Below are 20,134 nucleotides of genomic sequence, written 5' to 3'. Positions count from 1 at the left end.
GGAAAGCAGGTCTTCTCGGCTGTCACATCAGCAGCTTCTAACTTCATAGCCCATGAGTTAAAGAACAGAGTTCTGATTCCAAAAAAAAAAAAAAAAAAAAAAATCAGGCCGTACTAAGCCAGGCTTGATATCAGCCCAATCCAATTCTATAAAGAAAAATGATGTATTGAACAAAAAGAAAGAAAAAAGGAAGAAAAGCTTCACAGCCTTTGAGTAGGCAAGTCTGCCTAGCAGTAGCACTGCCGACTGCTGTGGTGAGACTGGCATGGTGTAATGCAAAAGCTCTCATACACTCAAGGTACCTGTGGGGAAGCTACTCACGTTCCCAGGACCTACCTGCTTGTCCCATAGTTGATCACAGAACCTTTCCTTTTTCCCAAAAGAACCACGACTAAAATATCGTGAAACACACATTGGAAGACAGTGCTGACTTTGGGGGCCCTGAAAAGTTCTTAGGACACCCCTGCATGAAATCCAGCCCAGGATAGCGGGGCAGGGTTGTGGAGGCCTCAAAGTTCTGAAGCCTACCCAAGACACTAGTGCACAAAGAGGAAGTGGCCTTGTGGCTCCCCAAGACCTGCCCGTGCTTCAGACCCATTTGGCAGAAGGTTTTTTTGTGAGCAATAATCCTTGCCCATAGCAGGAAGGAGAGAGTAAGAGAGAGAGACAGAGAGACAGAGAGAATGTGTGTGTGTGTGTGTGTGTGTGTGTTTGTTGAAACAAGAACCCCACCTTATGTGTATATTGTGGAATTTGAAAATGGAAGCCTAAAGTTGAAAATTAAAATCATGTGTGATAGCACCCTGCTAACTATTTTCTGTGCTAGATGGTTCATTCCAGGGTGTAGGGCCCTGGTAACACCATTTTCCCCTCCTTCCTGAAAGAGCTACACACACTGCTCAAAGCCTGCATCCACATGTACCACATGTACCACGTCGAAGACCAGCTCAAGAGTCTGGACCCATCTGCCACCCTCAGCAGGGTTGACTGCAGGTGCTTTTTCTTCCTGAGCATCTTCTGCAATCGTGACCTGAGAGTTGCAGGAGGCATCGGGGCCAGGATTGAACGGAGGAAAAGGGAGCACAGAGGTTACGGGCTGAGGACAGGCCACCTCACCTGGAGTGTTCTGGCCCTGAGACACCTAGACCAGCATCACATTTAGGTGCAGACAGCTGGGCCTGGTTGGACCTGTGCTCATCAGCAGCCTCGGGTCCCTCAAACAGTCGGAAATGGAAGAATGGCTTGGAAATGGGCCCGTCGACTGTGTGTCACCTGAGCACATTCTGCCAGGGGTCCAGGGTTGCCATCGTGTCTCCAGAACCAGAACTGGAAGGTGAAACTGTCAGAGAGAGCAAGAAAGCGGGTCCTCAGTGGGGTGGAGGACCTCATAGTAAGACGCCTGGCTTAATGAAGCTTGACCATTCCTGAGGCATGTCCAGTGACTAAAAGCGTCTACCATAAGCAGCTGGAACCCACTCCCTGAGAGCTGCAGGATGCATGGGGACCTCATGTGTCTGTAATTACAGTCGAGGACCAGCACGCAGCATTACTGCATCCACATGGGGCTTTTATTGGAACCAGTAAGTCTCTGCCAGTCCCTCACAGGCTCCTGGGATGTGGTAGTGGCATGATCTCGGCTCACTGCCAGCTCTGCCTCCCGGGTTCACGCCATTCTCCTGCCTCAACCTCCCTAGTAGCTGGGACTACAGGCGCCCGCCACCACGCCCGGCTAGAGCTGAGCTGCTTGGGCTTGCTTGCTGGCCAGCAGCCCGGTGGACTCTGGCTGCGAGGTGGTGCCCACCCTGGATCTACATCTCCCACTCCCTCTCCTTAGTCCCTGAGTAACCAACACAAGGCAGTGCTAATGAGCATGTGAGTGATGGGCATCGGGTACCCCAATCCTCTCCGGGAAGATGTGAATGCCATCTGGGCTGGGGCTGTTGCGGGTAGGGGTTGTGGCTGCCTTGGCTTGTCATGGTGCCACCCACAGATGTGTCTGCCCTCTGCTGCTTCTCCAGCAGGTGGCTCTCCATGGCCTTGAGTCTGTAACACCATGTTTGCTACTTCATGCTGCTTATGTCTGAAACAAGTATCCAGAAATGGTGCTGCTGGATGTGAGTGCTGTAAAGGGGACATCACCTTGGTCCTGGGGGATTAGGAGCTGTCCAGATTCCTCTTGACCCCCTTCCAGAACAAGTGGGGCTGGTGCTGCCATTAATGATGTCCCCCCAGAAGACGTGTTTGCACTGGCTGAACGAATATAGTTTGCACAGCCCTAAATGAAGACACGTGAATGGGGTGTGTGGACATCAGTTAGCAGCTGGGAAACAGGTGTCTCTCAGGCCTCTCATCGTCCAGCAAGTGTGGAATGTGCCCGTGCCCATGAGTGTATACATCTGGAGTGTGTATATCTGGTTGCTGCTTTTGCTGCCACTATACCCAGGCCCCATCTGGCTTAAGTTCCAGGTTTTAAGTAAAAAAGATAAGAGGCTTTTCTGTGTCCTGGGATAGGAAGCCAGGGATCTGCATAGGACTAGGATTAGGTGCACATTCGTTTTCTGACAGGATGAGAGCTTGACGTGGTTGTATGAATCATGATAGCCTGTCCAGGTTGTAGTTCCGGGTGAGGGGGAGGGAGTGAGCAGCGGTGGTCCTGGAGACATCCACACGCCCAGCCCTGGCCTGCCTACCCCCAGACACAGCAAAACACACTGCCACAGGCCCCAACTTCCTTCCCTACTCTCTGCACCCCAGATGGGAATATTTGGAGGCCACAATCTGAATCTATTTTTCTCCCATTTTAACCCAAGCTGCCTAACACACAATGGGGGTAGCATGGGTGAAGGGCCTGGGGTAAAGCAGGGCTGGATCATGGATCCTGGGGGAAATTTAGAGATACAGAAGTGGTTGTCACCTCTCTGTGGAACCCAGCTCCATACCTGGTCCTTGCCACACAATCCCTTCTACAGAGAATAGCTCTGGAGAGTTTGGGAATCCCTATGGTCCCTGGTGGCTCCCAATCCCCCGCTGCCTGTGCTCCTTCCCTTGCCTGCTGTCAGAGCCTAACATGGAGGAGGAAGTTGCCACCCTGTAAGCCTGAGGGAGCTGTATCTGACTGCGCCTTCTGCCTGGGGTTTTGCAAAGAGCTACTTATGAATATGGTCTGTCCAGATACCTTGTTTGAAAGGAAGTGAGCATGAGCTAGTGAGTATAGCAACCCCACAGCTGATAAACAGCTTTGTCTAGGTTTTAAACCATCACTTCTTCATTTCACATTGGATAAAATAAGTGAAACCTGTTACCCCAGCTCGCACATGTGTTCTGTAATGTAGACTCATTTGGTTGTGAGGGCTGTTGTTAGGAATGCTATGGAAAGAAGAATATGTGTAAATTAGATCAAATGTAAAATTATGCTTATAATGTCACTTGAGTGGGAGGTAAGAGGTTGGAGTCACAGGCACTCAGCTGGGGTTTACCCAGCTGCCACTTACCAGGCTCATGAGAGTGTCACTGAACATCTAACTGCCTGGGCACCAGGCCTTTTCACATCAGTTGAGGTAACAGGATGGGGGGGTGCATTCTCTTGAAGTCACACTGCACTGGGAGAATGGAGGAGAGTCTACAACGTACCATCCTAGGGTCGGTTTTGGAGTGAGCTGGAGTCTGTTGGAGAGCTCATGAGATGGGAGAAAGGCGGTCCCCCAGGTGCACCTGACAGCCAGAGCCCATGAATTAAGGGGGTGTGTGTGGGGGTGGCCTGTCCCTATGAGAGGAGGAGTTTAAAGCTGTTACAGCTGGTGGCTGCTGCTCAGTCATCCCTCTGCAGTGCAGGCAGGTCCTCTCCTGCATGTATATCTGAATGTCTTTTGGAGTGTTTAGAGAGTCCTCTATGTCTTAGAAATTTTGAAAAGAAAAACAGATTTCAATTCTACTGTTTATTAGTTTCCCTGAGCCAACTGGAAAAAAAATGTCCTTCACCTCGAAGTTTTAAGTGACACCCAAGGGTAGCCACCGGTGTCTTGGCACTGAATCCTCATGCATGATTCCACTACCAGTTTGATTTGCAGCCTCATGGTTGTGTTGTACTAAATATTCTTTCTTCTGGACTTGTTTAGTGAACATGGTTCACATGGCTAACACCACTTCTTGAGATACAGGCACCATGTAAAGCAGAGAATGGATTGGGGTTAGTTACCCTTGTGCCTCCTCCTCACTTGAGAGGCCGATTTTTCCTGGTTGATTCATTAAGATTATTAGTGCCATCAATCACCTTTGGAAAACTGAAATGACAAGTGACTGTGGTTTCATAAAGAAAATGAAGGCTTTAGATGTGAAATCCTCGTTTTCTCTTCTCCTCATCTTAGGTGAAAGATTTTATTTAAAAAAAAATGGTACATAGTGGTATCCCAGCAGGTGTAGTGTGAGAACTGGTGTGTGCTAGGCTATGATTTCAGTGTGGATGGGCAGTTCTTCAAGATGGAAAACCAAGTCTCACTGAGTTGCTGGAACCACACTGACCTTTCTCCACATCCCCCACCATGGGCTTCCACTTTTCTCCCACACTTCAGTTTTTTTCACATTCATATTGTTTATACACACACATACACACACACATACACACACACACACATCTCACTCTGTCAGTGCAGTAGCTGAATCATGGGTCACTGCAGCCTCAAACTCTTAGGCTTGAGAGATCCTTTCATATCAGCCTCTCAAGTAGCTGGGACTACAGGCATTCAACACTACACCCAGCCAATTTTTGAAAGTTTTTCTAGAGACTGAGCCTCCTTATGTTGCCCAGACTCTTCTTGAACTCCTGGGATCAAGCGATCATCCCACCTTGGCCTCCCAAAGTGTTTAGATTACAGTTTTGAGTTACCATACTCAGCCAAAAATATTTTTTAAAGAACTGTTACAATGAAATTATGAGTTATGATTGTGCCACTGCCCTCCAGCCTGGTCACCAGAGCAAGACCTTGTATCAAAAAACAAAGCAAAAGGAAACAAGAACAAAAAAAGCCTTAGAACCAAATTAAGCTTTGAAGATTGTGTCATCGGTGTCCCGCCTTGCCTTCCAAGCTGTCACTGTTAAATACAATGGTTATTGAGAATACAGTTAGATATTATGAAGAAATTTCTATATATTCTCCAGCTGGGAATAGGTATTCTGATGTGGCCCAAACATTTTCTCACCGCTACCTTCTGGGTCTAAACTAGCAAATCAAATCAGGACACCTGCAGAGGACAGTGGATATTTTCAAATAAAGAAATACCCCCATTAATGACAGTAATCCAGTGATTTTCAAAAAGTCCAGCCAGACTGAGACGCAGCACAATCAGGGCACAATTACCCTGGAATAATCACTTCACACAGTATGGTTGTAAAACATTTCTAAGATGAGTAAATTTGGGCAACATAATTCTTGCTCATTTATTCCCAGCCCCCACTGCCCACCTGATTCCTAATGGCCACCCCATGATGTGGTCAGCAGTGGGGTGCAGCATGGTGAGAAAGGGGCTCAGGAATGGGATGAAAGTCTTTCCTGTATTGTCAAAATGCTTAAAAGTTGTTTAAAAGATGTCCAAATATTCTACTTCCTACCCTTAAATAGCTGCTAAGATGCATTACACAACAGACCCAGGTACAGAAAAGAACATGTGCATTTCAAGTCTCAACTCAATTCTTAATTAGCTGTGGTACTCTGGGCATGTGACCCCAACTATTTGAGCCTATTTTCCTGTCCACCCAAGACAATCCTAAGCAACAAAACAAAACTTGATGCATCATGCTACCAAACTTCAAACTATACTACAAGGTTACGGTCACCAAAACAGCACAAAACATGCTACCAGACTTCAAAATATGTGACAAAGCTACAGTAACCGAAACAGCATGGCACTGGTACCAAAGCAGATATATACACTAACGGAACAGAACAGAGACCTCAGAAATAACACCACACATCTACAACCATCTGATCTTCGACAGACTTAACAAAAAGAAGCTATGGGGAAAGGATTGCGTATTTAACAAATGGTGCTGAAAAAACTGCCTAGCCATATGCAGAAAACAGAAACTGGACCCCTTCCTTACACCTTATACAAACATTATCTCAAGATGAATTAAAGTCTGAAATGTAAAACCCCAAACTATAAAAACCCTAGAAGAAAACCTAGGCAATGCCATTCAGGACATAGGCATGAGCAAAGACTTCATGACTAAAACACCAAACGAATTGCAACAAAAGCGAAAATTGACAAATGAGATCCAGTTAAAGAGCTTCTGCACAGCAAAAGAAGCTATCATCAGAGTGAACAGGCCACCTACAGAATGAGAGAAAATTTTTGCAACCTATTCATTGGACAAAGGTCTAATATCCAGAATCTACAAGGAACATAAACGAATTCACAAGAAAAAAAAAATCAAAAGTGGGCAAAGGATATGAACAGACTCTTCTCAAAGGAAGATATGTGGCTGGGCATGGCGGCTCACGCCTGTAATCCCAGCACTTTGGGACGTGGAGGCAGGTGGATCACGAGTTCAGGAGTTCCAGACCAGCCTGGCCAACATGGTGAAAGCCCGTCTCTACTAAAAACAAAAAATTAGCCAGGCGTGTTGGCAGGTCCCTGTAATCACAGCTTTCTCAGGAGCCTGAGGGAGGAGAATCATGCTAACCTGGGAAGCAGATGTTGCAGTGAGCTAAGATCTTGCCACTGCACTCCAGCCTAGGTGACAGAGCAAGACTTTGTCTCAAAAAGAAGAAGAAGAAGAAGAAGAGGAAGAGGAAGAGGAATAGGAATAAGAAGAAGAAGAAGGAGGAGGAGGAGGAGGAGGAGGAAGAAGAAGAGGAAGAGGAAGAAGAAGAAGCAGTATGAGGAGGAAGAGGAGGAGGAAGAAGAAGAAGAAGAGAAGAAGAAGAAGAAGAAGAAGAAGGAGGAGGAGGAGGAGGAGGAGGAGGAGGAGGAGAAGGAGGGGGGAGTAGGAGGAGGAGGAAGAAGAAATTTATGTGGCCAAGAAACAGAAATGGAAGTCTAAACCACAATGAGATACCATCTCAAGACAATTGGAATGGCAGTCATTAAAAAGTCAGAAAACAACAGATGCTGGTGAGGCTGTGGAGAAATAGAAATGCTTTTATACTACTGGAGGGAGTGTAAATTAGTTCAACCATTGTGGAAGATGGAGTGGTGATTCCTCAAGGATCTAGAACCAGAAATACCATTTGACCCAGCAATCCCATTACTCATTATATACACTCAAAGGAATATAAATCATTCTACTGTAATGACACATGCACATGTATGTTTATTGCAGCACCGTTTACAGTAGCAAAGACTTGCAACCAACCCTAATGCCCATCAAAGATAGACTGGAAAAAGAAAATGTGGCACATATACACCGTGGAATTCTATGCAGCCATAAAAAAGAATGAGTTCATGACCTTTGCAGGGAGGTGATTGAAGCTGGAAACCATTATCCTCAGCAAACTAACACAGGAACAGGAAACCAAACGCCTTATGTTCTCACTCATATGTGGGAGTTGAACAATGAGAACACATGGACACAGGGAAGAAAACATCACACTCTGGGTACTGTTAGGGTATTGGGATCGACGAGAGAGAGAGCATTAGGACAAATACCTAACGCATGTGGAGCTTAAAACCTAGATGGCAGGTTAACAGGTGCAACAAACCACCATGGCACATGTAAAGCTATGTAACAAACCTGCATGTTCTGCACAGGTATCCCAGAACTTAAACTAAAACAAAGAAACAAAAATACACTAACACTGAGGGTGAGTAGGGGTAGGGGCAGGAGTGGGGCGGAGGTGGGTGGGGCCTGGTGTTTTATTCCATCAGTGGCGCTGGTGTGGGAATCGCCCAATCAGGTGCGCAGTTGGAGAGGAGAGGAGGGCGTGGCTTCCGGAGTCTTGTGGGACCTTTGTCTCTCGCTGGTGCTGGCACAGGAGCTTAGGTTCCGTCTCCACTCTTGAGCCTCCTGCACCTTGGGAGCCACGGGAAACTCCCTTACAGTCCCTGTTGCTCTGTGTGCTGTAGATCCTTGGGGACTCATAGTTAAGTTGCCCGGACGTCCTGGAAGCTGGGAAATGGTGAGTATCCAGGGTTAGGCATCCCGAGAGGCGAAAGTGATCTGTGAAACCCGCGTTACCGACCTCCCCACAGTCAGATCCGGGTCTCCGGCAGCTTAGCCCTCAGTCCCCTGTGGCTGCAAGATGGCCTCTGGGCCAGCAGAGGGGACCCCCGTGACCCGCCCCTCTCGTCCGGTCCAGTCGTTCGGCAGCGCCCTGCTCTGCGCCCACAGTCCTGAGAATTTCCCAGATTGTTCAGGGATGCCAGGTGGGTCATCAGGGCAGAACCACCACTGGGTGTGTGCGTGGCAGGAGTTGCGGCCTGCGAAGTCCCCAGTCTCTCTTGTTAAAACTTAACGGGAGTCCGTGTTAAAACGTTAACCAGTATATTTGAGCAAACATGGATTGGTGAAATGGAAATTACCCAGCCATGATTTGTGGTCCACCCAAGAGACATGAAGAAAAGGCTTTTATAAGGTGCGTAAGAAAGCAACCCAAGTTCAAGAACTGGTTACAGTTATGTAGTCGCCCTATATGAACTATCCAGATGGAAATTTCCTGGTTATGTAATCAGGGGTTAATTGCAGGTGTATAATTGGTTAAGACTGCATTTTGTTTCAGCCTGGATAGTGATTTATAAGAAAGGTATTTGAGTTAGGTTTTAGATTTTTTTAAAAGAAACCTATAAACACAGGGCACTAGAGCCACTTTAGTCGAATTTTCTGCTCTTTAATTATTTTAACACTCCAGAGGAGGAATGGCTTTCCCCTGTGTTTTTCTAATGTATGGTAAGTGGGACCTCTAATCGACTACCCTGATTTCCAGCCTAACTCAGGCTTGCTGTATAAGTTTCCACTTTCTTTGCCACATTCTCAAACGCAACAAATGAGGCCAACTTCCCTTTGCCAATTTACAATGCTATCAACTATTTGTCCTTTATTGTACATTTCATTAAAGTTTTCTATTATTGGATTTCTTTCTAATTCTCCCTACAGTTCTGTCAATATTTGCTTTTTCTATTTAGAAGCCTCACTTTTGGATGTATAAATATATATAGTAATATTCTCTTGACAAATTAACCTCTGTTATTATTATATGGTAAACTCATTTCATGCTTGTGACAGATGTTGTTAGAAAGCCTATTTTGTCTAATCTAAGCTTAACTACCAATGCGCTCCTTTGGTTATTATTTGCATGGAATATCATTTTCTATCCTTCCACTTTTAGCCAATGCTATTAATTCAGAAGTGAATCTCCTGTAAGCAGCATATTGTAGGGTTTAAAAGATTCATTCATCCACTCTGTCTGTTTTAGTCTCTTTTCTGCTGCAATAGCAGAATATCACAGACTGGTAATTAATAAACAATAGAAATTTATTTGAGTCATGATTCTGGAGGCTGGGAAGGCAAAAGAACATGACACTGGTATGTATCGAAAGTCTTGTTGCTGGTTAATAACTTGGCCAAAGATGTCAGGGAGAGAGAGTTTTTTTGTTTGTTTGTTTGTTTGTTTGTTTTTAATAACAGACCCATTTTCGTTATAATTAGCCCATTCCTATTACAAGACCATTAATCCATTCGTGAGGGCAAAGTGCTTATATTTTAATTAATTCTTAAGGATTCCATCTCTTAATTCTATCACATTGGCTATTAAATTTTCTCCTAAATTTTGGAGATGACATTCAGTCTATAACAGTATCTGTTTAGTAGATAAATTAATCTTTTTATATGTAAAGTAGTGATAGGTGAGCAGTTACTATTGTGTGTAGTTTTCTGTCCATTTTACATTTGCTTCTTATTTTCTTGTTCTGTCTTTCCTGTGGTATTATTGATTTTTGTTGAGGCAAACTTATGCTTTCTTGCTCAGACTGAAGTGCAGTGGCATATCATAGCTCACTGTAGCCTCAACCTCCTGTGCTGGAGCAATCCTCCCACCTTAGCCACCCAAGTGGCTTGGACTACTGGTGGGTACCACAACACCCAGCGAATTTTTTTTGTAGAAATAAGGTTTCCTCATTTTACTCAGGTTGGTCTCAAACTCTGGAGCTTATGATTCTTCCACCTTGGCCTCCCAAAGTGTTGGAATTATAAGCAGGAGCCACCATATCCAATGTTTTTTTGCTTTGTTTTTATATGTTTTAATTACTTTCTCTTTTTCTTTACTACATTTTTTTTTCTAGTGGTTATCATGAGACTTACGTAAAACATCTTGTATTTTAACAGTCCAGTTTAAGATGATAACAATTTAAAGTATTCTGAATTTCAGTATGTATTTACCATTTTTAGTGATATGTATACTTTATTATTTTTCATATAGTTAGTTAGCATTTCATCATATCAATGTGAAGATTTCTTGCAGACCATGGCTAGAGAAATAAAGAATGTGTGTTTTTCCTGATTCAGGGACACAGAGACAACCAAGTTCTGCAAGCCTGTCACCGAAATCTCATGTGAGTATGACTTCTCTTGGGTTTTTGGCAGATTGTTGCAGTGGCAGGACCAAAGCCAAATAAGTTATAGCCAAGTCTTAAGTAAGATGTGGCAGTGTTCTGTTTTGAAGCCAGGACCATGATTGGCAAGTCTGCCACTTGGTCATAAGGAAGGAGACCACTACTACTCCTGCTGCCCTCCTCCCCCCACCTTACCTAGTTCACAAGACAGGAGAAAAGAGAGAGAGAAACAAAAGTAAGATAAATAGCCAGACAACCTTGGCACCACCACCCAGTCCTAGGAGTTAAACAAAATAATAAGAATAACATCAACCCCTGGCCTAAACTACTTGTGTTATCTGTAAATTCCAGACACTGTATGAAAAAAGCATTGTAAAACTTTCTGTTCTGTTAGCTGATGCATGTAGCCCCCAGTCACATTTCCCACACTTGCTTGATTTATCATGACCCTTTCACGTGGACCCCTTAAAGTTGTAAGCCTTTAAAAAGGCCAAATATTTCTTTCTCGGGGAGCTCAGCTCTTAAGACGTGAGTCTGCCGACACTCCCGGCTGAATAAAAAACCTCTTCCTTCTTTAATCTGGTGTCTGATGAGTTTAGTCTGCGGCTCGTCCTGCTACATTTCTTGGTTCCCTGACCGGGAAGTGAGGTGATTAACAGATGGTCAAGGCAGCCCCTTAGGCAGCTTATGCCTGCCCTGTAGAGCATCCCTGTGGGGGACTCTGGCCAGCTTGAGTGATGCAGATCCTGAGAGCTCTCCTGGGTAGGCATTTGCCCTGGTGGAACGCCTCCTCAGAGCAGTGTACAGCAGGCCCATGTGGAGGATCAACACAGTGGCTGAACACTGGGAAAGAACTGGCACTTCAAGTCCAGACATCTGAAACTTGGTAAGACCAGTCTTTGGAACTTGCCCACTCCATTTGAGTGGAAGCGTGGCCTGATCACCCACGGTGTGCCTGTACCAGCACTTTGGTTTTTGTTTTTGACTTGAATTGATTGCTTGATACTTTGATTTTTGTTTTTGACTTGACTTAACTTGTTTGATACTTTAGTTTTGGTTTTGACCTGGCTCGGATTTCTGGATACTCTGATTTTGGTTTTGATTCTGGTTTGGTATAAACTGAAAAGGTGTGTGTGCGCCCTTTTTACCCATTCTTTCTTTTGTGGTGTGTGTGTGGTGTGAGCGCGGTGCTTCGTCTTGAGGAGACTTGGGTCAAACACAAAGTAAGCCCACTCCGCTAGGAACTATGTTGAAAAATTTTTAAGAAGGGATTTAATGGAGACTATGGGGTTACTATGACACCAGGAAAACTTAGAATTTTGTGTAAAATAGATTGGCCAACATTAGAAGTGAGTTGGCCATCAGAAGGAAGCCTGGACAGGTTCCTTGTTCTAAGGTATGGCACAAGGTAACTGGTAAGTCAGGACACTCAGACCAGTTCCCATAGATAGACACTTGGTTACAACTGGTGCTAGACCCCCCACAGTGGCTAAGAGGGCAAGCAGCAGCAGTGCTAGTATCAAAGGGACAGACAGCCAAGGAAGGATCCCACTCCACTTGCTGTGGGAAATCAACTCCTGAAGTTCTGTTCGACCCAACATCAGAAGATCCATTGCAGGAGATGGCACCAGTGATCCCAGTGGTGCCCTCCCCTTACCAGGGAGAGAGGCTCCCCACTCTTGAGCCCACAGTGCTTGCACCTCCACAAGACAAACATGTCCCTAGGCCACTCAGAGTAGACAAGAAAGGAGGTAAAGTCCCCAGAGAAACCCCTCCCTTGGCAGCTGGTTTACAACCCAAAACGGAAGTACAAATGCCCCTAAGAGTAACCAGTGTGCTTATTGTAAAGAAATGGGACATTGGAAGAACAAATGCCCTCAGCTAAAAGGAAAACAAGGAGACTCAGAGCAGGAGGCCCCAGACAAGGAGAAAGGGGCCGTGCTCAACCTGGCAGAAGGGTTATTGGACTGAGGGGGCCCGGCTCAAGTGCCCCCAAAGAGCCTATGGTCAGGATGACAGTCGGAGGTAAAGACATTGATTTTCTTGTAGATACCGCTGCTGAACATTCTGTAGTAACCACCCCAGTGGCCCCCTTATCCAAAAAGACTATTGACATAATTGGAGCCACGGGGGTTTCAGCAAAGCAAGCTTTCTGCTTGCCTCAGACTTATACTGTAGGACGACATAAAGTGATTCGCCAGGTTTTGTACATGCCTGACTGTCCCTTTCCCTTGTTGGAAAGGGACTTGCTTAACAAGCTCAGAGCCACTATCTCTTTTACAGAGCACTGCTCTTTGCTGCTAAACTGACCTGGAACGGTAGTCATTATGACCCTTACGGTACCCCGAGAGGTTGAATGGAGACTTTTCTTAACTGAGCTGAGCCAGGAGATAAGACCAGCTCTGGCTAAGCGGTGGTCAAAAGTGTGGGCGGAAGACAACCCTCCAGGGTTGGCAGTCAACCAAGACCCCGTACTTATACAAGTTAAGCCTGGGCACAGCTGGTTAGGCAAAAACAGTACTCAGTCCCCAGAGAAGCTCTTGAACGTATCCAGGTCCATCTCAAGCACCTAAGAACCTTTGGAATTACAGTTTCTTGTCAGTCTCCATGGAATACTCCCCTCCTGCCGGTTCCCAAGCCCGGGACCAAGGACTACACGCCAGTACAGGATTTGCACTTGGTTAATCAAGCTACAGTGACTTTACATCCAACAGTACCTAACCCGTACACATTGTTGGGGTTGCTGCCAGCTGAGGACACCTGGTTCACCTGCTTGGACCTGAAAGACACTTTCTTTAGCATCAGATTAGCCCCTGAGAGCCAGAAGCTGTTTGCCTTTCAGTGGGAAGATCTGGAATCAGGTGTCATTACTCAGTACACTTGGACCTGGCTTCCCCAAGGGTTCAAGAACTCCCCCATCATCTTTGGGGAGGCATTGTCTCAAGATCTCTGGAAGTTTCTCACCAGAGACCTAGGCTGCGTGTTGCTCCAGTATGTTGATGACCTTCTGCTGGGACACCCCATGGCAGTCAGGTGTGCCAAGGGAACGGATGCTGTACTCTGGCACCTGGAGGACTGTGGGTATAAAGTGTCCAAGAAAAAAGCTCAGATCTGCTGACAGAAGGTGTGTTACCTGGGATTTACTATCTGACAGGGGAAGCGCAGCCTGAAATCAGAAAGAAAGCAGGTCATTGGCAATCTACCAGAGCCTAAGAGCAGAAGGCAAGTGAGAAAATTCTTAGGAGCTGTGGGATTTTGCAGACTGCGGATCCCAAACTTTGCAATATTAGCCAAACCTTTGTATGAGGTCACAAAGTGGGGGACCGGGAACATTTTGAATGGGGATCCCAACAACAGCAAGCTTTTCATGAGTTAAAGGAAAAACTTGTGTCAGCCCCAGCCTTGGTGGGGTGCTACCCGATCTGATGAAACCTTTTACATTGTATGTGTCAGAGAGAAAAAAGATGGCAGTTGGAGTTTTAACCCAAACTGTGGGTCCGTGGCTGAGGCCAGTGGCCTACCTCTCTAAACAACTAGACGGGGTTTCTAAAGGATGGTCCCCATGTTTGAGGGCCTTAGCAGCAACTGCCCTACTAGTACAAGAAGCAGATAAGCTGACTCTTGGGCAAAACTTGAACATAAAGACCCCCCATGCTGTAGTGACTTTAATGAATACTAAAGGACATCATTGGTTAACTAATGCTAGACTCACCAAGTACCAAAGTTTGCTCTGTGAAAATCCCCATATAACTATTGAAGTTTGTAACACCCTGAACCCACCACCTTTCTCCCAGTATCAGAGAGCCCTGTCAAGCATGATTGTGTAGAACTGTTGGACCCAGTTTACTCTAGCAGGCCTGACCTCTGGGACCAGCCTTGGACATCAGTAAACTGGAAAAGAGCAAAAAGAAAAAGACTAACATTAAGTGTAAATAAAAAGAGAAATTAGTCATGTGAGAAGACATGGATGTGGATGTAAATGTAAAAGAAGTCAAGTTAGGCAAGGATTCAAGAGCCAGACAAGGCTAGAGAGAGATTAATGTGCGAGATGCAAAAGGAAAGGACACTAAAGAGGTAAATGTTCAAAGAGGCCATTGGCCAAGGGCTGCCGCACCTTGTAGGAACCAAATACTGATCTGATCAGACTGACAGGAGCTGAAGAATATAAAGACTAGGGCAGACTAAGCACTTTCTCATTAGGCTCCCAGGAGCCCATGGTCACATTAAAAGTTAAAAGCAGCAAGATTCTGCCGTATCTGGATTCCAGTTACTCACTGAAGGCTAAGCCACTAAATAGAGTTACAAAGGGGGAATGGGGAGAAAAACCCCCTCTAAGAAATAAACAGTAAGAAAAGCCATACCTTGTGAAAACTTACTGATAGAATTTACAGAACTGCCCCATGCTGGAGACTATTGTACATGCTAGTGCTTGTTTGCTCATTTAAGATAAAATTAAGTTTTTGCCTATGGTCCTCCTCCGAGTCAGGTGCACCCCCACCAAACAAACTAGGTATTTGCCCTATAAAATTTTGTTTGGTTGGCCACCCCCAAATCATAGGTCAAATTAAAGGTGACTGCCAGAAACTAAAGAAATTAACCTTAAGAAAGCAAATGCAGGCTTTAAAAATAGCCATACAAAGTGTTCATAATAAAATAAATTAAAAGGCCTATAAGTCTGACACCCCTTTAAATCTAGTGACTCTGTTTTAAGTAAAATCTAATTTTTCTAGGACCCATATAGGATGGGCCCTATACTGTAACCTTGTCCACTGCCACTGCTGTTAAAGTTGCAGGTGTTGTGTCTTGGATCCACCACAGTCAACTAACACTGGCAGCTCAGGAGAAGTGGACCAGCCAGCAGGACACAGATCATCCAACCTGGCTGATCCTGAGATGAGACCAAGCTACTGCTGAGGACGACAGCCCTGCTCTGGTCACTCTGGAGGCTGACCAGTCTACGCACGGCTGAAGCTTGAGGAAACAACAAGCCCTGCTCTAGTCACACACCGGCAGCTGACCAATCTACGCACGGCCGAAGCTTGAGGACCCATCAAGCAAGTAAATGTAGTTAAAAATCTTAAGACAAATAGTTTTCCTGTAATACTGTTTTCCTATTGTTCTGTCACTGTATTCAACCTTTTTCCTAGGTAAGGACCTCTTTTGTCCTTGCTGTACATTGCTTTGTTGTTGTTATCCCCCCATAACCATGCTAGAAGAAACACCTATATGAGGTGTCCCCACTGTACACATACTACTTAGGAAACCCAAACTCAGTCAGCTCAGCAACAATTCCAGGTCTTACAGTCATTCTTTAAACATATAAACCAGAAGTTACCAGAACCTCTTCCTTTAGAGGTTCCTTAGTAGAACCTCTTTCTTTAGTAAAAACAGAAAAAAAGCCTATTTGCTCAGTTGGCTGAAAACATTGCTGGCAGCCTAGACGTTTCTTCATGTTATGCTTATTAAAAGGCTAACATAAGAGACCAATGGCCTTGAGAAGCAAAAGAGTGAATGCCTCAAGATAACTTTACTTTAACTCTTTCCCCAAACACATGCCTCAAGTTCAAGCATCTGGCTCTGAAAAACTTCTGTTATTAAAAAATACTGTGTTACTCGCTAAAAAGCTTTTTAAGACCCAGTGACAAAACTAACCTGCTTAGGACATGACAAAGTTGATACATGTGCCTGTACAGGTTTAACACAGGTTTGATCCTAGGTCTTCATTTAGAAAACAGTTTCCAGCTATAAAAATTTAACACCCTCATTATAAGTATGTTACTGGTAATAGAAAGTTACTTGCTGCTCCCCTGTGTATTACACTTGTTCCTTCAAATGATAAAAGGTTTTATAGCTACCATGGTTCATCAGAAAACTTCAGCATAAGTATATTACAGAAACCATTATTGTTCTGTCTTGCAAAGAGACTCAGAAAGTAAAAATAAAAGTGAGAACTGCCACCAATTAGTGAAAATTCTCAAAGTGGGGGATAAGGAAGGAGACCACTACTACTCCTGCTGCCCTCCTCCCCCCCACCTTGCCTAGTTCACAAGACAGTAGAAAAGAGAGAGGAACAAAAGTAAGATAAATAGCCAGACAACCTTGGCACCACCACCCAGTCCTAGGAGTTAAACAAAGTAATAAGAATAACATCAACCCCTGACATAAACTACTTGTGTTATCTGTAAATTCCAGACACTGTATGAAAAAAACATTGTAAAACTTTCTGTTCTGTTAGCTGATGCATGTAGCCCCCAGTCACGTTTCCCACACTTGCTCGATTTATCACGACCCTTTCACGTGGACCCTTTAAATTTGTAAGCCTTTAAAAAGGCCAAATATTTCCTTCTCGGGGAGCTCAGCTCTTAAGACGCGAGTCTGCCGAGGCTCCCGGCTGAATAAAAAACCTCTTCCTTCTTTAATCCGGTGTCTGAGGAGTTTTGTCTGCGGCTCGTCCTGCTACAGTCAAGTGCTTACCCTCTGAAGATGACTTCGTTGGTCTTTGCCTCCAACTGGGTGTCACAAACTCTGAACTAGATCCCAAGGTTTTCATAAATGCACTTATGTTTGCTGTGGCTGCCGCTTTATGTTGTGCGGGATGTACATGCAGGACCTCCCATTCTGTCCTCTTGCTTATGTTACTCTCATTTATGTTTCACTTTCTGAAATGCATGTCAAGCTTGTGATTTTTAGATTCAAAAGTTGTAAAATAAATTGTTCAAATTTACACATTATGTAAGTTGTAAATAAAGTTTCTTGTAGGTGCTACATATTTATTAAAATTTTTCGTTGTAATTTTAAGCCCACTGTAGGCAGAAAGGAATCATTAAAATTTATATTCTTTTTTTAGTCTGTATCTAAATGATGTTATATTTTAATTCCAAATATTTACTTTATACCTCAGTAATGCTCCTTTTTTACAAAATGTATGTTGTTCTTTTATTTGAAAATATAAAACTTTTTAGTTTCTGGAAGCTATATTATAGTCATATAGTTTTATTACATTTTGTGGTAAGAATAGCAGCAACATATTGAGAACATAATAAAATTCACCTGTCTTTTTAGTGCTTATTTATTAAAATCTTCTCATTAGAACCTGTTATTAATGATTGTAATATATTTTCTGTATAATTGTACTGCAATTTATTAAATGCCAATGACTTGGAATGTCTGCTTTTCATGAGTACACACAGGTAATAGCTGTAGATATCTAAAGAATTATTTTTCATTGTATATCTATGCTGTATTCAGGATTTTATGCATTAAAGTCTCCTCTTATTTTCAATTCTGTGCTATTTTGTTTCTTTTCTTGGGGGGTATGTTTTCTCAGATCGGTGAATTGTATTTTTGCTTTTAAAACTTGATATTATGAGTTGAATGATAATTTTTAACTCGGTACACTTTACAACAATGTGATGTTTAATTTATATGTGAATTAACCATGTCTGTTGCTTATAGACATATCTATGTGTTTTTCAACTATGTAAATATGACCTTTTTTTCCTTTTTTTTTTTTTTTTCAGTTTTGGATAGTCTTTTTTGTAGTTGAAAGATAATTTTGAAACAGAGTCAAAAGAACAGAAATCATTTATCTGTTCTCTTGTAGGGCAGGGAGACAACCTGAGCCTTGGGGAGATGCAGAAATGATCCATCTCTGGCACTTGGCTGGAGGTAAGTAAGCATAACCTTTGGGCCACAAGACTTGATGACTTGAGTACTGGTCTGGACATAAGTCTCCATCTTCCCTGAAATGTCAACTTTTGTCTGCAACAACTGGCTGGAGAAATATTTCACAAAGATGTGTGCCTGGAACACCCAAGGCATACCGTTCCTTTCTCCTTGGCATAGGCCTTGCAACACTGAGGAAAGACCAGATTTGCAATGGAGTGTTCAATAGTCTTCATCCCTTTGGAACTCAGTGGCTCGTAGGGTGACAGGAGAGGAGACAAACTTACTTGAGAAAAGTCTTGGTCTTTCCCTTTCTCCCCCACTGAAACACTATACATGTGGGGCCACAGTTCATGGCAAAACACGCATACTCTCTTTCTTTCTCTCACATACACATCTTGGGAACCCAACAACTTGATGGCAGGTAGCTCTGGGCATCCTTGGTCTGGCATTCACCCACTCAGCATCTAAGCTGTCCTAAAGCTCTTTTCAATCACTTCTCATTCTTTCCATGCTCATGTGGCTAGGTGCTCCAGCTTCCACTCTGTCAGGCTGATCATAAAGGCACAGTGTGTGAAAGTCCCCCATTGTGATGGTCACTGCTGGGAAGCAGGGAAGTCTTAGGGCCCACTGCTGTACAAGGCTAATGTAGATGCCCTCTGCTCTACTCACCTCCTCAAAGATTGATAACAGGTTCAGCAGTTGATATCAGTCATGTTATCAAACCAGGACTGCACAGGCACCGCATTCTCTGGGTGGAAGATGTAAGAAGCAGGCGAGTTGTCCAGGATGAGAGTTTTCCTCAGGTCCCTCCCCAGATGGCTGAGGTCCTTGACATAGCAGCCCTGGTGGAACAAACATGACTCTGGGGCAGCCCTAGAACACCCCACACCGGTCCAGCAGACCCGTCACAGGATCTGCATACTTGTCCAGTCTGGAATGAAGAGAACACATTTAAAGAGTTCCTCCATTCATCTCAGGAACTTACCCATCTAAGGAACTTACCCACATAAGGCCTCTTGAGCACATGGATCTGGTGAGTGGTCCCCTCAATCTCTACAGGCACTAGGGAGTCAGCATTGCTGATTAGCTTAAAGGAGCTATGCCAAGGGTTCCATCCAGGTCAGTGACTATACAGATCCTTCCTTGATCTTCCTCTGTCACCTTGGGAGCAGGTAAGTTCCTGGGATCTGATATAACTGATACAGGAGACCCTGGAGCTGATCTGATTTAGCAGTGGTGTTGGCTTCCTCCTTATGTGTGGAGAGCTCAGTCAGGGAACTTGACTGGCCAACATGCTGGGTGCAAGGACAGCAGAAAGAGCCTTGTAAGATGTGACAAACATGAAGGCTCTTAGGAAAGGACTTTGGAAACCAGGCCTTGCTTGGTAAGGACCAGGGCATCTTCCCTACATGCCTGGGTGATGATGGAGCCATGTTCCATCTAACAATCCTGATGGTTGGGCTGACTGGGTGGGGAAGACTGGTGGGCACACTGGCTGGGCTGGGCTGGGGGGCATGGGCCGGGGCCTGCTTCAGTTCCCGAGAGTCTGACTTCCACAGCTGTTCACATTCCCCCTCTCATTTCCATCACTGGCCAGGAAGGGAGGCGGCCTGTAGGGAGGGTGGACGGCCTTGGCAGTGGCTCCCCAGGGTGCCCCCAGCCCTGATTCCCCCAGTGGCAGCTTCTGGCTCCTCAGTTTGGGTCTAACATAGAGAACCCACCAGATAGGCATTTTTTTTTCAACTTTTATTTGAAGTTTAGGGGTCCATGTGCAGAGTATGCAGGTTTCTTACAATGATAAATGTGTGCTTTTGTGATTTACTGCACAGATCATTTCATCACCCAGGTACTAAGCCCAGCATCCACAGCTATTCTTCCTGATGCTCACCCTCCCCTCCCCCATGCCATGAAACAGGTGCCCAGT

At 44.7% G+C, this 20,134-nt stretch overlaps 1 pseudogene; it reads right to left on the bottom strand.

The window, feature by feature from the left end:
• Positions 1-18,159: 18,159 nt before the first annotated feature.
• Positions 18,160-19,650, bottom strand: LOC103247777 (carboxy-terminal domain RNA polymerase II polypeptide A small phosphatase 2 pseudogene; annotated as a pseudogene).
• Positions 19,651-20,134: the final 484 nt, after the last annotated feature.

This window comes from Chlorocebus sabaeus, chromosome 19 (assembly GCF_047675955.1).
Source record: "Chlorocebus sabaeus isolate Y175 chromosome 19, mChlSab1.0.hap1, whole genome shotgun sequence".
Classification (NCBI taxonomy): domain Eukaryota; kingdom Metazoa; phylum Chordata; class Mammalia; order Primates; family Cercopithecidae; genus Chlorocebus; species Chlorocebus sabaeus.
This window is presented reverse-complemented; position numbering and strand designations above follow the sequence as displayed.